This window comes from Aplysia californica, unplaced genomic scaffold (genome assembly GCF_000002075.1).
Source record: "Aplysia californica isolate F4 #8 unplaced genomic scaffold, AplCal3.0 scaffold00210, whole genome shotgun sequence".
Classification (NCBI taxonomy): domain Eukaryota; kingdom Metazoa; phylum Mollusca; class Gastropoda; order Aplysiida; family Aplysiidae; genus Aplysia; species Aplysia californica.
In genome coordinates this window covers 565004-571839 of record NW_004797480.1, presented here as the reverse complement: position 1 = coordinate 571839, position 6836 = coordinate 565004, and positions in this window count along the sequence as shown.

Genomic DNA, 6836 nt, shown 5'->3' with positions numbered 1-6836 from the left:
CTCTCTCTCTCTCTCTCTCTCTCTCTCTCTCTCTCTTTGTGTGTGTATGTGCGTTTGTGCGTGTGTGAGTCTTTCTGGAAAAAGAGCAGAAATATCTGTATATGTGTGTGTGTATGGGGGCGGGTGGAATAGTGGAAAGGACACGAAACGGGTGTGTCAACGAAAAAAAAAGGATTGGAGGAGTAAAACACAAATATACGTGGGAGTGTGCCTGACAAAGACGTGACGTGCCGACGTGAGAAAGAGGCGTGAGCAGAAACGGCACGTAGTCCTTTGGGCTTTTACGTAATAACGTATGGCTCTAGTGTTCGTTTTAGTTTCAGAAAGAGTTTTACGGCATTTGCAACGCAATAAGGTCATATACAAGTGCCCTTGATTAGAAGTGTTACAAGCGAGTAACAAACGCAAAACGAAGGAGGAGAGATAAGGACTATAGATGTTTGATAGGAAAGAAGGAGAAAACAACACTAGAGTACCTGCCAACCACCCAAGCTCTAGTGTTCCTTGTCTCATTGAGGGCACACTTTTGTGGTTATTCTACAACTACTACGCCTAAAGACGAACGGTTTTCAGGTACCTTATAAAAATGAAAAAGAAGTGTATTTTCAAATATGATTTCATTCCCTTAAACATAGTAAGGCAGGCAACAAAATTCATACCATGATACATGCAAAGCGCTTAACAGCTACCAATATGGGGAATACTTACACGCCAAAGGTTAGAAATGTTAAATAACAACAATAAACAGCATTTGTATAGCGCATATGCCCTCTTGGTAGCAAGCTCTATGCGCTTTACACATTACATTTTAGTACCCCAGCAGACCATAGAACACCCAGAAACATTCTCAGCTTTCCGGGAAGCATACAGCGCAAGCAGCTGTAAACGCTCAAAAACTAACAGCCTGGATACCCATTCCCATCTGAGTGAAGTGAGGAAAATTCGTGTAAACTGCCTTTCCCAAAACACAACATCGCGCCCCTGACGGGATTCGAACCCACGACCTTACGATTGTGAGTCTGAGAGCTTATTCACTAAGCCACCGACACGGTACAAGATATTAACTTTCAAAGAAAAGGGGGAGAGATAAGGATGATAGAGTGTATGATAGCATAGAAGAAGCAAACCACACGAGAGCACGCACCAATCCCCCACATCCTACTAATTGAAAAAAAAACCCGAGCTCTACAATCTATCCACCAAGCTGGGAAAGAAACGGCAGACTTCTCTTGATCAAGATTATACTATAAATAACTTGAAGGATGATAAATGACTTTGTTTTATTCAAGCCATGTAAACGCACCTCTTTTACTCTTGAGTTATAAATACATTCGAAGGAGCGTGCAAGAAAATCTTATCATAATGTCTTTTACGAATAAACATAATATATACATAATATATAAAATATATACCGTGTTGCAAAAGTTCTGTCTTACCTTTAAAGTACAATAAGTCATTTACTATTCAACATACCCAAGAGAAATTTGCTGCTCGAGATCTTTATGAATTCATTTTCTGCCAACATGACATGAAAAGTATTCTCAGATGTCATTCCTTATTCGGGGGGGGGTGGAGCGGGGGGGGGGGGGAGGAGATAATTTTATTCACATTGCAAAATCAAATTTGCTCAGTATTGCGTGTGGCCTCTTCTAGCTTGAATTACTGATACAATACATCTATTCATTGACTAAAATTATGTCCTTAAGGTTGTCTGAAGAATCCCCTTCCATCCCTTGTGAAGTGCAGTCTTCAGTTCCTGACGAGTTTATATGGATTGCTGCTTGTTTCTAATCCTCCAGTCAAGGTTATCTTAAAGATGTTCTGTAGGGCTGAGGCTTGTTGATCTTGCAGGCCAGTCCACATAAACGATTTGATGAGTTTGGAAGGAGTTTTCACTGATCGTAGCCATTTGTGGTCGGGTGTTGGCTTGTTAGCATATTCCATCATCCGTGCCATGTAGGGCAGTCGCCGTAACGAAGAATTTCGTCACAACACCGTCGTCCTTTGAGGTTTCTTTGAAAAGTAACCAAATGTGTACGGTAAAGAGCAGGAGATTCCACCCCATACCATCATATTTCAGCGACCGATTCGGGCCTCTTGGGGGACGTTGGATTTGTGAAATCTCTATCCTCTTATTTTAAACATCAATGCAACGAATTAAAAACCTTAACCATTGCTTAAAAGAACACTTTACCAACGTCTTTGATTTCATCGCCAATAAATTTATATTTTTATATTAAAAGGACAGACATGGAATTCAAAGGCCTTTTCGATTCGCCACAAGTTATGCCACAGTAAGAAAGAGGACCAAAAACACACCAAAATACAAAGACTTAGACAAAATAATCCAACTAAAATGTAAAAAGGCTAAGGAAGCTTGGATTGATAGAAAATTTCCAAAAATAAATATTAGGAAATAAGTCAGACAACCCAAGAAAGATACATGACAACATTAAGGAACTCATCGGAAGAAAGCACAACAAGAGGTCGTCAGTAGGTGTTGAAGAAAAGAAAGGAAGAATGTTATTTGAGATAAAAGAAGTCATAGGGTGATGGGCAGAATATGTAGGAGAATTATTTGAAGATAAAAGACCACCCCTAACACAACCAAACAACAACAATGGTCCCAAAACATTCTAAAATTAGAGGTAGAGCTCACAATTAAAAACACCCCAGAAGGAAAAGCCCACGGTGAAGATGGCATAAACACGGAAATGGTGAAGCAATTAGATCAGTTTGGCATTGCCACTATGACAGGACTTTTCAACGATATCTATGACTCAGGACTTATGCCAAAGGAGCTACTCCAATCGGTTTGTATTATCATCCCTAAACAAAAAGCAACAAAATGAGAGGACATCAGGACCATCAGTCCAAAGCCAAATATCATGAACATATTTTTGAAAGTCATTTTTGGGAGAATCAAGGACAAAATTAACAAAGAAAATGGAGAAAAACAGTTCGGCTTCAGGTCTGGAAGTCGCACCAGAGGAGGAATCTTCTGCAGGAACACAATAGCACAAAAACATACTCAAGTCTAAAAAGAACTGTTTGTCTGCTTTATTGACTTCTCCAAAAGCTTTTGCCAGAGTCCATCACATCAGGCTGATTGAGTCTTTGGAAAAGATAGGTATTGATGGCAAAGATAAAAGAATCGTAGGAAATCTTTACTGGCAGCAGAAGGCAGCAATTGAACTGTGAATTGAAATATCAGATTATTAAAATCCATAGAGGAGAGAGAAGGTTGTGTCCTCTCCCCTATCTTTTCAACATCTGTACAGAGCTTATTTTTAGAGAATTTCAAAACATGCAGAGAGTCACTATTGGGGGCCGCAACATCAATAATAGATACGCAGATGATACAGTTCTGCCTGCAAACACAAATGAATATCTTTTTAAAATTGTGAAAGTAGTGAAATAGAACAGCAGCAAGGCAGCCCTCAACATGAGCACGAAGGAAACAAAACAATGGTTTTATCAAAATCTTTCGGAAAAACAACAGACATAACCATAGATGGGGATAGAATCGAACAAGTGCACCAATTCAAAAATCTGGTGGCAAAAATCACAAATGATGGAAGAAGTGAACAAGAAATACACATAAGAACAGCAGCTGCAAAATCAAGATTCAGCCAAATGTACAAACTATTTAGATCGAGGCAACTATCTCTCACTTTAAGAAAGAAAATGCTGGAATGCTGCATCTTCCCCATATTCCTATTTGGCGCAGAGACCTTGACTTTGACAAGAAAAGAAGAAAACAAAATAAATGCGTTTGAGATGTGGTGCTACCGTAGAATGGCCCAAAAAAGTTGGAAAACAAAAAGGACAAACAAAGAGGTGTGTCAGATTCTACCCTCAAGACAGACCCTGGGGAGCAAAATAAGATGTAGAAAAATACAATACTGTGACCATTTAATTAAAGAGGAGCTTGAGAGAAAGATGTGAGTTAGGAGAGCCAGAGGAAGGCTAAGAATAACATGGATGGACAACATAAAAACATGGACTGGACTGGATATGGCAGAATGTGCAAAGGCAGATCGTGAAAGATGGAGGGTAATTACACGTCAACCTCTGAGTCAGAGATGACACCTCCAGGTACCTGGTACAGATTACTTGGTTACTTGGTTGGAGAATAGGCATAATTGCAGGCTGCACAATGTCATAGCAGCTCCTCTCTCCCCAGGATCCATGAAAGGGTCTGCCTGCTGATCGCGTCAGTTAACAGCTGTTTGGATATTCTTCCGGCTTTTCCACGCAGGTTACTGTCTCTCCCAGACCCTATAGAGACACTTGCTACCCTTAGTTTATCCACTGTGTGTCAAGTGGTGCCTTCATCTTCTCTGTGGTCGTTGAACCATGCTATCAATGCTGTCATGACTGTTGGTGGATCTAATTGTGTAGTGCCGTCAAATTCAGCCTGGCTGGCTAACGTATCAGCAAGTTCATTGTCTTGAACTCCTGCATGACCAGGGCTAAAGATCCATACAATAGGTACAGGTTATGCACTACATGTAGTAATCTATCACATTATGTTTTACTGTAACGTGCCGTTAGCTCAAAGTAAACAGCACAACGCGCTACCTCAGAATTACAAAGTTCTATCTGACATCTTCGGCCGTTTTGAGTTACTAAAACAGACCATGAGGTCAGAAACCAAATGTTCTAGATCTATCCGCTCTACCAAAACCGTAAGATAATTCAGGGTGGTTATCAAGATGTTCAAAAGAATTTCTTTCGGAAAAGCTTGACATGTTGTGAAACATCAAGATTTTTTAAAACTATAAATTTCTCAAAACTGGGTACTGAGCAGATAGAACTTAGTAATTCTAGGGCAGCAAACGCTTACCTTTAGCTTGGTCACTCTCCTATAACTGTTTTTAAAAAATCTAGTTTATTTCTTTATTCACCGATGCGACCGTAACTTTACTTAGTACTTCTGTGGGACAGCGACAAAAGAGTGGCATCGTGGTGAAATCAGCTTGTCAAAATAATGAAATCGAAGAAAACGACATTTTTTCGTCTGTTGAGCAGTTTTTCTTCTTTTTTTTTGGCTTAACACCGTTTGCGCCCAATCAAATACAATTTCTTCGTGGATTTGAGTGAAATACGTTGGTGAAAGGTACACGAAGTGTAAACTTGCACTCAAGCTTTGAAAGTCATCAAACTTTGGGGGCAATATTCCAGTTAGTTTTACCCCGGCCACCAAACAACCTCAACCTTCATCAATTGCAAGACAAATGAAAAACCTGTAATATGGTACTAAAAATTCTATATGCCCAAAAATTGACGAGCGCCTGATTCAAGCACGTCTTGACACAAATATAAATTTTCTTAAAATCTTGATCCAATTATAACCCTCCCCCAATTTTTAAAAAAATAAAAAAATAAAAAGATAAAAAATTATAATATAAATTAAAACATCAGTTTCTTTGTTTAGGCCCTGTTTTAAACACAGCAAAATCACCACAATAATAAATGACTTACACTAACTTTGCCTACAAATTGTTCATTTTTAGACAGCGACAACACGCTGCCCTCACTTTTCATTGTAAGCTTGTACATTCCGAACCTAGACCGTCTAGATATCTGAATCTCAACTTAAGTCTCAAATAACTGAGGTATTTGCTTAAGACCCCCACAAGAAATTAAAAGCACTTTCCGCGGCTCACGGCAACTGAAACTAAATGGTGCATGCAATTCGAAAGAGATTGAACACTGTATTTTTAGTTTAGTTTAAGTAGAGGTTTTACGGCGTTCGCAACTGCATAAGGTAATATGAGCGCCAGAAGATTAGAGGGTGTTACAAGAGAGCAAACATAAAAAAGAAGAAGGGGAGATAAGGACGATAGATGTTTGATAGGAAAGAAGAAGCAAACCACACCAGAGCACCCGCCAACCACCCAGGAGGGAGAGATAAGGACGATAGATGTTTGATAGGACAGAAGAAGCAAACCACACCAGAGCACCCGCCAACCACCCAGGAGGGAGAGATAAGGACGATAGATGTTTGATAGGAAAGAAGAAGCAAACCACACCAGAGCACCCGCCAACCACCCACTAGATATAGATTTCTATGTTCTATGTCTCCATCGACACAGTTTCGATAATTTATTTAGGAGGTTGGCAACTTTGACCCTGCCTGACCAGGGCTATTTCGGGCTGAGAGGGACACAACATCCCAGCAGAAAGACGGAGAGACATGTACAGGTGGTAGGTGTACTTAGTAACAATTGTCCCCACACGGGAATCGAGCCCGCGTCTTTTGCGCGTAACGGTGAAGCGTCTACATAACAAGTGCATGTATAAATGACGATTTAAAAACAAACAAAAAACAACAACAAAAGCAAACAAATGAAACAAAAAGAGCAGACACATGGCAAGTGCAGTAAAACGTTTACTTTTAAACAAAAACTGACATGCGCAAGAGGGTTGAGTGATCCATTCCAAGAATGGCCGCTCAAAATGTACATGTATGAAGATAATGATATATTCCGAAAGAGATAAAGATAAAAAGTATGGAAAAACTCTCCGACCCGCCACAAACACAACGTTGAGATCATCACCCAGCACTGGGCCAACCCCCCCCCCCAAAAAAAAAAAAAAACCCACCAAAAAAACCAAACAAAACAAAAACCAAAAAAAGCAGTTGGGCACGTCATGTAGACCTATTAACAGTAAGAGATATGGCACAAATTTTACGCTGCCCATGTTATATTGGCATAGGAGAAGTTCTAATTGCTCTTGGGTTGCTTGTTGTTTGAGGAGGCTTGAAGCTTCCTCTCCTACATAATATTGTCTTGTATACAAGTATTATATATCATAATATAAATCAT